The sequence below is a fragment of the Chiloscyllium punctatum genome, chromosome 23 (genome assembly GCF_047496795.1).
Source record: "Chiloscyllium punctatum isolate Juve2018m chromosome 23, sChiPun1.3, whole genome shotgun sequence".
NCBI classification, from domain to species: domain Eukaryota; kingdom Metazoa; phylum Chordata; class Chondrichthyes; order Orectolobiformes; family Hemiscylliidae; genus Chiloscyllium; species Chiloscyllium punctatum.
This window is the reverse complement of record NC_092761.1, coordinates 72,027,422-72,043,980: the sequence shown is the minus strand read 5'-3', so window position 1 is coordinate 72,043,980 and position 16,559 is coordinate 72,027,422.

Genomic DNA, 16,559 nt, shown 5'->3' with positions numbered 1-16,559 from the left:
ACCTCGGGTGACTGTCTGTGCGGAGTTTACACATTCTCTCCGTGCCTCCGTAGGCTTCCTTCGGGTGCTCCAGTTTCCTCCCACAATCCAAAGATGTGCAGGTTAAGTGAATTGGCCATGCTAAATTGCCCATAGTCAGAGGTAAATGTAGGATAGGGGAATGGGTCTGGGTGGGTTACTCTTTGGAGGGTCGGTGTGAACTTGTTGGGCTAAAGGGCATGTTTCCATACTGTAGGGAATTTAATCTAATCTAATCAGGACGTACTTTATTCTCGTCACCACTGAAATAACTCCATAGTGCTGGTATCCTGTCACCCTAGATTTATAGATGAAAAGTCCTTAACACTGATCTAGCTCCCTCAGAACCAACTCTCACAGTTAGAGAACGTCTGACAATTTTGTTTTTATCTGTCAGCCAGCGCTCCTGTTTAGATCAGATTAACAGTCCCAATCAAGGAACTCAGATTCTATGACACCCACCTGGCTGACCTTGTTACAATCAATATACCAATGACCTTTTGTCAGAATTGTTTACTCTGTTTATCTCTCAACAGATGCAGAGATGACCTGCTGAGTTTCTCCAGCACATTCTGTTTTTGTTTCAGATTTCCAGCATCCGTAATTCTTTGGGTTTTTTTATGCATTTTTGTTTGCTAAACTTGGAAGTACAGGTACTTTGATAAATGTTGATCTGATAAAACTAAAGGCTTAAATAAATGTGATGTTCAATTTAATTGCTTAAGATAATTGCTTAAGCCTGCACATTCTGAACACTATGGGCAATTTAGCATGTCCACCTAACCTGCACGTCTTTGTTGGAGGAAACCGGAGCACCAGCAGACATGGGGAGAATGTGCAAACTCCACATAGACAGTCACCCAAGGGTGGAATCAAACCCAGGTTCCTGGTACTTTGAGGAAGCACTGCTAACCACTGAGCAAATCTGCCACTCTAAATAGAAACAGCTACAAATTTGAGAACTTCTCTTGAAGGAGCTTTGCCAAGTTGCTGTAGTGTATCTTTTAGATGAGATGCACTACAGCCACAGCGCTTGAGGCTGGATGGAGTGAATGTTTCAGACTTTTGATGGGTTCCTAGTCAAATGGAATGCAATGTTTTGGATGGTATCCAGTTTCTTGATTGTTCTTAGAGAAGCAATCTGCTGCACTTTTTATTATGTATTCAGCTGGTGTATAGATAAGTATATTCTTCAATCACGTTGCATCAAGTCAAAAGGAATTTTGCTGCAGTGCAATGATATTTTCACAATTTGGCTTATCAGTGTTACAAGTGTACACCTTCCAACAGATCATCTGTATCTTTCTTCTATTTGTAATAAACAAGATAATACTAAAGAAAAAAATCATATCAGAAGATTTTTTTTAGAAGACTAGCATCAGCTTTCCTGATTCTGTTTTAGATATTTCTGTCTATTTTTTCAATTAGACATTCCTGCTTGATTCCGTTGACTGAGAAAACTACCCAACGTGCCCTTAGTGAGAGGCACAATGTATGTCACATTGTTTTCTCTGATTTCTTCTTTTCAAAGGATTCAACATTAATATAAGACCATATATAGGAGCGGAGTTAGGCCATTCAGCCCATTGAGTCTGCTCCACCATTCAATCATGGCTGATAAATTTCTCAATGCCATTCTTCTGTCTTCTCCCTCTAACCCTTGATCCTATTATGAATGAAGAACCTATCTATCTCTATCTCAAATGACTTGACTTCCAAAGCCCTCTGTGATAATGAGTTTCACAGATTCACCATCCTCTGGCTGAAGAAATTCCTTCTTGTCTTAGTTTTAAAGCATCATTCCTTCACCCTGAATCTGTGACCTGGGGGGCAGGATACTGCCTGACCTGCTGGACTTTTCCAGCACTGCACTTTTTGACTCTGCCTTACTGTTATCCATCTTTGCATCGTCTATGAACTGAGCAACAATGCCTTCAGTACCTTCTTCAAGATCATTAATGAATAACAGCACTGATCCATGTGGAACTCCACTAGACTCTGGCTGTAATCTTGCAAAATAATCCTTTATCCCCCATACTCACCTTCTGCCAATCAGCCAATCCTCTAATTAAGCCTCTAACACCATGGGCTCTTATCTTATTTTGCAGTCTCCTCTGTGACACCTTATCAAAAGCCTTCTGGAATTCCAAATAGATCACATGAACTGTCTCTCCTTTGTCTAACTTGCTAGTTAACTCATCAAAAAATTCTCACGCATTTGTCAGGCTCAAACAGCCCTTGATCAAGCCATACTGACTCAGCCCTATTTTACCATGCACTTCCAAGTGCACTTCCAAGTGCTCCGCAATGTCATAATCAATAACGGACTCTAAAATCTTATCAATCGCCAAGGTCTGGCTAACCAGCCTATAGTTTCCTGTCTTCTACCTTCTTCCTTTCTGAAGCAAGGGTGTAACAGTAGCCATTTTCCAACCCTCTGCACTCTCCCTGACTCCAGTGGTTTCTAAAAGATCACTACTAATCCCTCCGCAATCTCCTCAGCTATGCCTTTCAGAACTCTGAGTTGTAATCCATTTGGTGCCAGAGAAGTAATCATGCCTGTGGGTAGATTTTCTTTTTCATTTGAGCTGGAATAGAGAGTATAAAGCAGATTTGTGCATAAAGCAATTCAGCAGGGCACCAGTATTTGTGTTAAAAGACCACGTTCATGTTGAATTGATTCATTCTGTTAATTGCCTAACATTTACTCTCAACTTGAAACATTTCAGAGATGGGCAAAAAATTTTTCTACAGACAATAACTGACATATGCACTTGTTGAGATTTTGACAGATGTTTGATTCTGTGGCATTGACTTCCCTCTTTTGATAGTTAGATAGGTTTGGTTCATAAATATTCAGCATGCTAAATCCCAATTCTTGATGGCATTTCTTTTTCATTAACAATGAATCAGTAAATAGAACTGGTGAGAGCAATGTGCTCTATATGAATATAGTTATTGGACAAGGCATACATCCCATTGTAACTAACTCACATATAATAATCATGTATATATTCAATTGCAGATAAACATTCCAAGTAGATTCTGAATCAAGTCTATAATGCCAATGAATCTCCTCTGTTGAACTGAATTACCAATCTGAGCCTTGGATTTCCATACAAAAATCTTATCTAAGCACAAAACATCATCCGTTTATTTAATAGTCGGCATCAGCATGTAGTCAATCTCCTGTCAAATGTATCTTGGAAAAGCAGCACGTTTTAGAAATCTAATCAGGTTTTTTGTAAAATGCTGCTTTCTGTTCAACAATTTTTTGTTGAATTTGTTTTGATTTAACTGCTCATGAACTGTTAATGGGCTAAAATATGATTTTATAGAATCTGCTTCTCTTCCCCTGATTTTCTTCTTCTGCCGATCTTCCGTCCCCTCCTTCCCAGCTGAAGATTTACACTTTGCGCAGAGAACGAAATATGCCAATCACCTTCTGGTACTTTGTCCAATTTGTCACTGCTATGAAGTGACAATTGACAATGATTAACAGGAGACTACTTAACTGTGAAGAACATTGCAACTGATGAGAATCTCTGTGCTTAAACATTGTAACAAAATCTTCCAATTCCCTAATGCAGGCAGGTTGTGAGCACTGTTGCATCCTTACCATTGGCTGACACCATGATGAAGAGAAAGAAAACAAAAGAAAGACTTGCGTTTATTAAGTCTTTCATGATCTCAAGATGTTCCAATGCTCCAATTAGATTGCTTGTAATAAATGCAGCACTTTAGAAGAGTAGTCACTGTAGGAAACACAGCAGCAAGTTTGCACATGCAAATCCCTACAAACATCGGTGAGCTAATGTTTAGATATTTATTTTTGTGATGCTTCTGAGTTTAACTCTGCTGCCCTTCTTTTGAAAGGTGCCATCATTTATGTTCACCAAAGAGGGAAGATGAAGCCATCATTTAGCAGCTCGTCCAAAAGACAGCAATGGATAAGACATCATTTTGCTAGACTCCATGACTATACATAGAACTTCCTTTGCACAAGCTGCATTGAAATTTTAATCTATGCATGACCTTTTGGCAAATTAACAATCATTCAAATGAACTTTGGATTTAGTGTCTAAAATAGAGATTCATTTTATAGGGTTGAATCTTACGATATTTTGGCTAGATGTTGTCAAAATTTATGGAGGTCTTCTTTTCATGCAGCTTAACGTGTTTTCTCATGTTATCATAAGAAACTCACCTCATTTACTACCTCCCCCACTCATAGGTTGCCCTCTTGTTCAATCTACTATCTGACAAAGCTGAAAGATCTTGCCACTCCCAGGATAACCCAGAATGAACTGTCATTCTTGGAGTTGGTGTTACATTTGAAAGGCTTTTGAGGGCCCAGACAAGTGGTGCCAGCTCAGAGCTGCCTTGCAATTCATGACATTTGACCTGGATTAGGCAGAGAAAGAGAAATTGGCACCTGGCTTTGCAGATGGGCACCTGAAGGTGCTGCTGGATGGAGTTGTGGAAAAGAGGGCCAAACTCTTCCCCCTAGACTGATGGAGGAGCTCATCACCAGATCTTGCCAGCTTGGTCTAAGTTTGCCATCCAGGTCAGTGTGATCTCAACCATCTAGAAAAATATCCAGCAGTGTAGGAAGAAGATTAATGACTTTCTCTGCTCTGTCAGGGCGAGTGTCATCAGCTTGAAACCAATATTAATGAGGGTGATAATGAGCAATAATTCCTATTAAGAGGTATCTTGCCTACCCCTCATCATAATCTCATCTCAACACCTGGAAATCTGTTGGAAAATGTGACTTGTTGCTCCTGATGCTGAGAAAGATGTCACTGGAATTTTCATGCGATGCTTCCATACTTCCTGCCAGAGTCCATGTCATTCAGAACCTTATAAAATTCCATCCATTATACATAGTAAAAATACAGCAGGAGAAGCTGTTGAGGTACAGCAGTTATGTCCTACCATTGAGCAAGGAGGTTTGGATTTAAGACCCACTTGCTCAAGAGATAAGTAATAACATCTCTAAACAGATTGATTTGGAAAATATTTAGGAACCTGTTGCACTGACCTTGCACTGACCTTGACATAAAACAGGCAGCATAAGCTCTAACATTTTTTCAGAAGTCATACATCCAAAGTAAATAGGGTGAAACTGGAAAGTTTGATGATTTTAAAGTTTAGACACCACTCAAATAGTGTTACATCATCACTATTTGCAGTGAGAGGACAATCCTACATCTTCTTAAAATCAACAAACATACATGCAGTTGAAATTTAGTAATTGATTCTCTATGCATGTATTGAAATACCCATTGCAGTGCTCCATTTTTTCCAAACTGAAAAATTTGCTTTTATAACCTTTAAGCTTCTTTATTACAATCATAATCTGGAAACAGCGCAAAGTCACAGATAAAGAATTTGGGATTAGAGAAGCTGTTAAATATTTCCAGAACAATTGTTAAATTGTGGTATCTCAGCTGATTATAGATCGGGAATCTTGTTAAATGCCAGCTGAATTAGTATCTGATTTCTCCATAGAATGCAAGCATCATGCCACAATAAGTGGAGCTTCTATAATGTGATGCCTTAGTGAAGCAATGATGTGGAGATGCCAGGGTTGGACTGAAGGACAAGCTTAGATGTAGTCATATTAGAGTATGACTAGCAGACTCATGGTTCCCTGACTATGTATGGAGAGGGGGATGTGCCCTTTGCACATCAGAGGCTGGATACTGAGGGCAGGCCCAGATATGACATCAAGGATCCCATTGAGACACCGTATCCTTGATATGGAAGATCAATTGGCTGAGGGTCAGTGAACATTCTGGAAGGAAGCAGCAAGGAGAGATAAGAAGGGACACCTGGCTATCATACCATCAGTGAAGACTTAACCTGTCCCAGCAGCAGAGTACTGAAGACATGGAGAAGATGACCATGTGCAAGATCAACCTTCACAATGTTCTTCAGAATTGACTACATAGACTGGCCAAGTTCAACTACACAGATTATGTATCTAATCCTAATCTGATAGGCAGTATCAGTAGTGTATTTTGTGAATACAAATGCATTGCAACGCAAGTCGACTGTGACCCTTTTGTTCATCTTACATATATAGTATCTGGAAAAACAAGTTTATGTGGAAACTGATCTAAATATCCAAAGCACGGTCAACGTAGCTTTGGAATAACAAGTGCTCCTCTTTGTGCTGAGCAGTCTTTTAGATGTGGCATGGGCACCAGAGATGCTGATCTTTCAGCAAAAATCTAATCAATAATAAGTTGCTCTGGAAATGGTGTTTGCTAAAATGTGAATAGAATTAGACACGAGGAACACCACAGTGTCAGCAGAACTGCTGATTGGAATCTTGTCCTCCATGGCAAGTTGCTTCCATGGTTGACTTCTTGGTCATCTGGGGAGCTCCGTATCCTCCAATATGGCTGCTGTCTATCTTTCCCACAGGCACCATCCAGATAGGTCCTGCTACTAATTAAGCACTGAATTCAACTTCTGGTCAATTAAACCATTTCTATTTAGAAACAGAAACACAAGAGAGATGCAGCTTGGATCATGATTAAGATGTAGCTTTCAGTCCATGGCATTGATTTGATCATTCAGCCCTTGATATCTTCTCAGTTCTACACTGTCTCCAGGGTAAGAACATTTTTCCTGTAGTGATAAGTTCTTACTAATACCACAAAATCCCTCAACCCCATCCTCCACAATGACCCCCTCCCCCATATAAAGATTAACTTTGTTTCATTTACAAAATTGATGGTAGAGCAATATTGTATTGGAGCAGAGTGATACTAGACAGTGAGTAGTGAATACTGAGACATTGTAGATGTATATGTAATATCAATATTTAATCTGATCTATATATTTTTGTGGTGTTGCAAAACAGAACAAAATAGCCAAAAATGAGTTGAAAAATGTAGAGAACATGTTAATAGGTTTAGATTAAGAAATAGTTTATATTCTATGTCACCTTCTGTTCCAACAAAGTAATTCTAAAATGTGTCATAGCATGAAGGTGGCTACCTCAGCTCATCATACAAAGGTAATAATGAGATGAATGATTTGCACTAAGTGCTAATAAATGCACAGTGGGTGTTTCTGACACATCAATTTCACCTTCTGCTTAAACCAATGATCATCTCTCTATCAGTGAGTCAGTGGTTTTTTTTTTAAGATTTTACCACCTCACACGGATGACAAGGCCTTTTCATAAGACCAATGTGAATTAATCATCTACCAACTTCCAATAAGTCTAAAGTAAATTAGTTGTTCCTGTATAGCATTCCAGACATAGTTCTAATTGGGGCATAAGACTTTATTGTATTTGCTTTTCAGTTTACTCTAATTATATAAAGGTCTGGTAAGTCATTTAAGATTTATGGTAATGCTTTTGTGGGCTCTTATTATAGGTCTACATCATATCTTCATTACAATTCATGTCATCTATGACTGGATTGAGTTGTCTTTATCAAAGATGGTTTGCATTAATTGCTTCATTGCTGCATTCACCTATCCTCTGCCCTTACTAAGTTTAGATAAGACCTAAAACACACCTGTAATGGCAATATCAGCAGGTGATTGGCAACACATGGAAAACAAGCTGGAGTATTCTATACAGTTCTACTTTATAATAAAACTGCAGATGCATTGGACACAGTGCAGAAGTGATTTACTGGAATGATTTCAGGTGTGAGAACCTTCACCTAGGAGGATAGATTGAATAAAGTGGGACGACTGTCCCTGAAGAGAAGAAGGCTGTGAGGAGATCTGAGTGAGGTTTTCAAATCATGAGTGGGCTGGACAGAGTAAATAGGGTAAAGCTGGTTCTGCTTGCAAAATAAACAAGAAAGAACGGGCATGCATTTACAGTGATGTGCAAACCAAAACTTTTTTTTAAAAAAAAGCTTTTACACACACGTGAGTTGGAATGGACTGCCTGGAAATATGGGGGAGGCAGGTTCAATTGAGATATTCAAGAGAGCATTTGATTGTTATTTGGATAGTAATGTGTGCAGGAATATGGGGTGCAGTGATATGGGGAAAAGGTAGGAGGTTGCCTCTGGATAGTAGTGCTGGTGCAGGCTCATGGGCTGAACGGCCTCCTTCTTCACCATAATAATTGTGACGTCCTGAGAAAGATAGTCACACAATCAATTGAGCCAGCCTGTAGGGTTCTTTTGACCAATTAAGAATGTACTCAGCAGCAGCAAGCTTTAAGCTTCCACAATGTCACAGATCGCTCATTTATATTTTCACAAACCTATACAGAACAGTTTGACCAAGTTAACAAAGGTCATGCTGCTTTAAATTCAACAAAACATTGCATTCCTTAGGCTTCTGGCTCTCCCACACACTACTATAAGTGTTTTCCTTTGATCCTTGCTTGCTTCTCTGTAAATATCAGTGCGACAGCAGCAAGGAAAGTTTGCAGGTCTGAAGTTCAACCTTAGATTTGGTATAGGTGCATTTGCTAATACCTGAAAGCATTAAGAAATAATATAGGAGATGTTACATTGGAGATGAAGAATTACAAAGCTCACAGAAATCCAGGGTCTTATTTTTTATCAGAAAGTTCAGTATAACCCATTTACCCTCTGGTTAACTGCGCCAATAGTAATTGACAACAAGGTTGTTTTCATTTATGCTATCATTGTAGTTACAAATCATAGCAAGAATTATTTCTTAAATGAGAGAAAGCAGTTCTAGTTCAATATAGTATCTGAGATGTATAAAAGCTACACCACAGTAGCCAAGGTAGACTAAAACAGACCTATCCACTTTGAGTCACAGAATCATGGAATGATCCAGCACAGGAGACCATTTGCCCCATTATGACTCTGCCGAGCCTTGAAAGGAAAAATCCAATTCGTTTACTGCCCACTCTTTCCCTATAACTCTGGAACAATTCCCCATTGAAGTAATTATCCAATTTCCTTTTGAATGGTATTATTGAATTTGTCTCCACTCCCCTTTCAAGCAACACATTCCAAAATTTAACATCTCACAGTGTAATTTATTTAGCTCATGTTGGCTCTGGTTCCACATGCTTATAACCTTATGTTTTTTTTTCATGAGATATTGATCTTTCTGCCACTGGAAACAACTTCTCTAATTTATGTTATCAAAACTCTCATGGCTTTATCAAATCACACCTTAACCTTCTCTACACGATGGAAAACAAACCCAATCTCCCTTGCTTCTCTCTGTAACAGAAACTATCGCCCATGTACAATTCCTCATAACTTTATTCTATGTTGTTTCCAAGGTACTGAAATCCTTCCAAGTGTGCAGTTTTCAGAACTGGTCTCAATACTATTGCTGAGGCCGAACCAAAGTATAGGTCTCACATAACTCCTCTGCATTTTTAATGTGCTCCCCAATATATAAACCCAAGGATCTATCATGTTTTTGTCTCGTACATTTTAGATTTGTGTGCATACAACCCTAGTCTTTCTGGATCTGCTTGTCTCACTTAGCTTATATTATCTCTCCTCAAGCTCACTTCACACTTCTCTCTGCTCACTTTTATCTTTAAATGCCTTCCCATTTTACCAGAGTGTCCATGTTTTTCTCACTATTGTGTATCTATCCTCAGAGTTGCATCATTAACTACAAAAACATATCCTGTATACCTGTGGCCAGGAATTGATAAATATCAAAAAGGCAGTGGTCCCAACATTACCTGCATTGTTCATCCTCCAATGTGAAATTGTTGTCCATGATCACTGCTTTTTGTCCCTTAACCAATTATGCATCCAATGCAGACATTGGTTCTTAAATGTCATGGATTTTAATTTTGTTAACAGGTTTATTGCATGGTTCTTAATCAAAATCTTTTGGAAAATTCATAAAGATGGAAATTGTCGGAAATGCATGGAACACCGTCACCTTCAGGTTCCCCTCCAAGCCTCATGAGACGTAGGCATCACTGGCTGGCCAGTATTTATTTCCCATCCGTAGCTGCCATTGTGAAAGTGATGGTGAGCTGTCACCTTGAACCTCTACAGTTCATGTGCTCTCGGTCGATCCATAATGCCGTTAGCCAGGGCATTCCAGGATTTTGAGGAGAAAGTGAGGACTGCAGATGCTGGATATCGGAGCTGAAAATGTGTTGCTGGAAAAGCGCAGCAGGTCAGGCAGCATCCATGGAACAGGAGAATCGATGTTTCGGGCATAAGCAAACATTCCTGAAGAAGGGCTTATGCCCGAAACGTTGATTCTCCTGTTCCTTGAATGCTGCCTGACCTGCTGCACCATTCCAGAATTTTGATCCAACTTCAGTGAAGGAACGATGATATATTTCCAAATCAGGGTATTAAGTGGCTTGGAAAGGAACTTGCAGATGGTGGTGTTCCCATATATCTGCTGTCCTTATCCTAATAGCTGGAAGTGGACATGGGTTTGGAAGTTGCTGTCTAAGGATCTTTGGTGAATATCTGCCGTGCATCTTGTAGATAGTACACACTACTGCTGCTGAGCATTGGTGGTGGAGGGAATGGATGCTTGTGGATATAGTGCCACTTAAGTGTGTTGCTTTGCCTTTGAGCCTTGATTGAACATTTCATTTAAAATATTTCACATCCGATAGCATAATATCCATTTGGCACTGAGCTGGAGTTTCAGCCTTGATATTTGAGCTCAGGTTCTTGAGAGGATCTTGAATCCAGAACATTGTATCTCAGAGCTTAGACTGTATTCAACAGAACCACTGCATAAGTCAGGTTTTAAAAAAATCTTAAGCACCTATTCCAGGTGTTCATTGATTATTGGATGCAAAATCACAAAATATTGAGGTATCATAATTTGAATATTTTAATCCCACTGGACTCTGCAGTCCAAAATGTTTTTTTTCAAAGAACTTTAATTATAATATAAAATGAATACAGATCATATTCTAAACTGATTATGCAGGCAGGGAAAATAATGGGTATAATAGTATAGTGGAAGTAACAACCAAAAGATTAAGACTACAAACTTCACTGCAAACAGCTGTGAAACAGAACTCAACAAAACCAGTCATTTGCGGGATAGCACAACAGGGAAAATGACTAACTAGGTCATCACTGCCCTTCAGAAAAGAGGTTTTGAAATCATTTCTTGCTTTGGCCAATATTTGAATCCCATCCCACACAAGGTGATTAATTCTTCCTGTTGTCCAAATTTCTAGAACGATTACTGTGAGGTATAATATTAATGATGCATCATCAGGAGAACAGAATTAATTCATGTGCCTCCAACTCCCCATCCCCCCCCCATCAATGCCAATGCCAAATTAAGGGTACAAAATAGGGGATGGCAGGCTAGTAGACTTGAAATTGCACGAGCCATCTAAAGGACAGAAGATCAAACCCATTAAGGCAGTTTGAGAAGTTAAATTCAAGTTTAATAAAAACACTGTCATTGAAAGTGATAATGAAACTGTCAGGTTCTTGTAAAAACTCAAGTGGTTCACTGATGGTATTTAGGGAAGAAAGTCTGCTGTTCAGACTTGGTCTAGCCTGCATGCAACAATGCAGTTGGGTCTGAGGCCTAACAAGTGCATCATTCTATTAAATTAATATCAGCAGTTCAAGCCGATGGCTCACCATTTTTATTGGGAAATTAGGAACAGGCAGTAATACCCAGCCCTGTTAGCCAGGCCTATATCCTTGAGAATTATTAAAAATGAAAAATACTTGAACAAGATTGATTGAGTATGCTCCTCTAGCAGAGAATGAAGAAAAGACAACCAGCACAGCAAGGCGAATATTGGAGAAGAGGACAAATCTTTTGAACTGATGTTAACACACAGGGCCATTAAAGGTTGTTTGGACCCATTGTAAGGACGCTGAAGGACAGATTTGGGAGGACTCCCATGAGATGGTTGAGGTTTTGGTGGCAACTTTGCATTGGTCTTCACTAGGGTTGATGGTGTAATAGAAATTATCAGAGTACATACTGGGAAAAGGCCCTGCTTTGAATGCGGAATCTTAAGATAAGTCAGGTTGCTAGCCCTGAGAACATCCACCCAAAGACCCTGAAAGGGGTGGTTTCTGTACTCTGTGCTCCCCTTCCTCATATTTAACTGTTCAGGGACTTAATGTTATCTACTGCACTGGATATCATTCTGCAGTCCTCACTTTCTCCTATACTGACGTGAATTAACTGAGGAACAATATAAAGAAGCTCGAGTGGAGTATAAACTAGTTGGATAGAATGGCCTGTTTCTGTGTTATATATGCTAAACAATTCTGTGCACTGCATGTATGTGACTGATTAGCTGAAGAAACATCTATTTAAAACTATTCTGTACAGCTGTGAATGAGTGGAGAGACAATCTATAACTTGTGATAAATCAGGCCACATGTAAGTCATCATTTATATTTGTCAGAAACTCCATTTTCAATCTGTATTTCAGTGCCAAGGACTAAACAAACACTAAGTATCGCTTTGGTGTTCCAAAGAAGTCATACTGAATTTAAAATGTTATCTCTCTCCCTGGATAGATACTACCTGGTCTACTGAGTTTCTCCAGTGCTTTCTGTTTTTATAAGTGCCTTGGCTATGTGGCCCCAATTGGGTATCCTTCCATTAGTATGTTCAGGCTTCTGTCACTTCTCCAAACCCCCTGGTCCTTTAAGCAGTGCCCAAGCTGTGCCCATTTGCCAGCGACTACTTCTACTCCCAATCCTACTTTGTTCAGGTTAGAGTGGTGCTGGAAAAGCACAGCAGTTCAGGCAGCATCCAAGGAGCAGGAAAATCGACATTTCGGACAAAAGTCCTTCATCAGGAATAGAGGAATTGTTTTTCCCAGTCCTACTTAGTCCTGTTCCCTGCTGTCCCATTACATAGTTTATTTTGGGCACCATTTTCTGCTGCGTTTTGGTTGGAAAGTTTATCTTTCTTTCTCAGCAACTCCACATACTTTCCCTCCCTTGCTCTTCACTGCCCAGTCCTTTCTCTATTCTTATTAGAATGCTCCCTCATCTTCCATCTTCACTGATTCCTGTTAGACTGATCCTGTGACCTGGGAAAGGAAGCACTCACTCACTGTCCCCTCAATCTGTCACATATTCAGATGGGCGGCAATCTAACAATAGCTGAATATTTCCCACAACCCCCAGTCCATGGGCTCGGACCCCATGGACTGATGGAGACAGAGAGACATCCCTGTCGGCACCCATATACACCTCCTGCCATCTCCCCCACCCCCCACCCCACTCAATATCCCCATTTGCCCCATTCGATATCCCCATCTGTCAGTGTCTGAGCTCCCTGTGGGCAGAAAAGGGAACCCATCACCCTAAGCCCAGGCATGGTATTTCTCAGTATCACCCCCTCAGCCATCTCTTCACTGTCACTGGGTCAAACTTCCTTCCTAAAGACACTGTGACTGTCCCAAGAACTGTAGAGGTTCAAGAAGGCAGCTCACTGCCACTTTCTCAAGGCAATTGAAAAAGGATAATAAAAGTTGACCTAGTCAGCAATGTCCATAGCCCATAACTAAATAAAACAAAACAATGTCAACTATACCAATCTCATGAATCTGCTCCATTATTTTACCAAATAACTCAGTCAAGACAGTTGATCATGACTTCATTCTATCAAATCTATGCCGTTTATAATTTACTTATCCACACTTTTCTTACTACCAATTGAATTTGTTGCTAATTATTATAAAATGGGTCTAATTCAATGCATGGATTTTGAGTAAGTTAAAATCTGACCATTTGGCTGGAATTTTATATGCATCTGAATAATGTGGCTGATGGTGAGAAATGAACCTTTTAACTACTTTCGGGACATTGAGGTGAGATTCTCTTTTGGCAGTAATGAGTTGCCTAATAAGGGAGACCTTTTTTTATTAGCCATCTTACAAATATCAATCATGCAGCTGCCGATCCTATCACCAGCGAGTAAACTGGATGCCAAGAAACCTCAACATGAAAATCAGAGCAGCTACATCAGCTTGCCTTTCAATCTCAGCAAATTCCATGTCGGAAACTGGGTACCATCATCTCTTGTCATGTTCCATGGGCACTAGTCACATGCACACTATGTTCACGGACATTGGCAGCTGACATGTGTCAGCCTCTAAAAATCCTCTGAGCAACTCTCCAGCCTGGAAACTTCTCTACTTCAACGTTGCATTCCTGGCAACTGTCATTGTAATGTTGCAGCAAGGAGTCTTTGCACTTAGGGACATGCATCCAGCTGATGGTCCAGACCATATCTCATCGCTGGGTTATATGCCTTGCATTCTCTTAGCATTCAGTCATCATGAGCCTACCAAATGCTCACAGCATCCTTGCCATGCCTTGCTTTTTTAACACTTTGCCTGTTAAAACTCTCTTTTTGAATTATATATAAATTCCCAAATTTTGTAAGCAATTGGAATTTCCTTTCTCATAATGAGGGGGTGGCTGGAATTTTGTGAAGCCACAATATAGATGGGAAGCCAAGTGATGGATCTTCATGCTAGAGAGTTAGATCTGTGTTGGAACTGTGGCAAGAGTAGTTGCTTGCAGCAACATACAGTGCTTTGCCAAGGTCCATATTGCCATTTGTTCCCCAGTTTATGTCGAAAGGAGAAAGTGAAAAGGAAAAAGTGGAGAAAGTTTCATGCTTGGCTGTCATTGCCAATTCTGGCACCAATTACTCCCAAAATTTTAAACACTGTGTAAAATATTTTGTCTGTTTAAATTTCCAGCCTATTTGCATGTTACTAAATGCCATAAATTAGTGCTGATCTGGCAACTTTTAAAATGTAAATTCTTAGAAGAAAACTCATCTAAAATTCCTTGATAGATTTAGGATTGATAACTTGTAAAGATTGAAAAAGGCAGCTAAAAATGGGTTTAATATTTTAAAAAACATTTTAAATTCATGTCAATTCATCTAGGAGTAACCAATAATAAATTGCCAGAAAAAGGCTGTAAACAATGTATTAAACTGTTGAATAGTTTAATTGGAGTAAAGTAGGCAGTTTTTTTTTTAATCAATGCCAAACCTTTTGATTTATACTTATTTGATCTTTGCATCTAGATGACCCCAATGGTTGTCATGTTGGCAATACAGCTAGCCAGTGCTGTGCCAATATTATCAAATCCAGTACAAAGGACAATGGAAACTCAGATTGAGCCTAATGAAATTTTACATTAAAATTCTACAATCTTTTGCAATGTTTACACAAATGACAGGGCATTTGCAGCAAAAGAACCAGCCCAACCTAGCAAAGACTTTAGGCCAGTTTCCAATGTACCTACTTGAAAAATATCTTCAAACAGAAATTATTAAAAGCTGAACTGTGTATCATGTAATCCATGACAAGCCCAAGAGGTAAAATTGAGACAGTAAATGCAGGAAACATCAAAGTTAGTTGAAGGATACTTACCCGGTATTGACACATGCTTGCTGTTGGGGTGGAATGGCTAAATGAATCACTCAACACACAAAGTCCACTTCCGGTATCAAAGAGTTTATTGACATTACACCAGGAGGAAGAAAGCCTCTGGAAGTTCAGAAGCTTCTCCTTTCTAAACAAAAGAAAGACTTAGAATTTTTATGCATTTATTTTCAGCCTATCTTTGACTATTACAAACCAACTGTATTATTATTTGGTTAAGTGCATCCAGTTAGGGTAATCATGACATTGCATGGTTATGATAGATAACTCTAGGTCTTCCCATGATCTCACAATGTTTAGCAGACATCCTTTTCACCACCTCACCTTCAGTTTTTGCAATACATCATATTCCAGTACTGCTAACTTTTGCATCTGTTATTCAATCCTGCCTACTTCAGCTAACAATTATCTTTGGCCATTTTCATGTCAATTAAAAACTACAGGCTTCCATTTTATGTTAATCAAGAACCATAGGCAGCTCTAAAAGGAAGGTAAGGATAAGAATGTCAATAATGAGGGAAATGTTTATGTCTGGGGAGGGAATTTAAAGTGATTTTCAGAATGCCAGTAGTCTCCATATTTAAATTTATTCCTCACAGTTTTTATTTTGTTTCTTTCCCTTAACAATCTCCCTTTTGGTAACAGCCAATAAGGGAAAAGGCTCTTTAACTGAACCAACTGTAACTGTTATCAGCACTTTCTATTGTACTCTTACTATGGTCTGTTTTTCTTTCCTCCAGGATGTACAGGCCATTATTCCTCAGGTCAGGGCCAAACCTGGTTGTACTCCTATTACCATGTGTGGTACTATCTTGATCTAGGGGTGTCTTTGAACCATCATCTTTTTGTTTTCAGTTCCTGAAATTCTTGTTCTACATCCTCTTCAAGAATGTCCAGTTTCTTTACAACTAGTGTTTGAACTTGACTGTCTGACCTACCTTTTGTCAAATTTACCCCACTTTTCCATTTAGGTACGGGATAGGGGTGTTTCCACTTCCTCATAGTTTATGAGGTGATCATGGAGTGTGTCGAATACCTTGAGCATTTCCAGTTTCTGTTATTGGAAATGTATCGTACAAACTCAACCTGTAGTAACCAGCAGGCGCTGAGTGAAGAAGAAATTGGCGAGGGTGTTTTTTATTCATCTTGGGATGTCAGCGTTGCA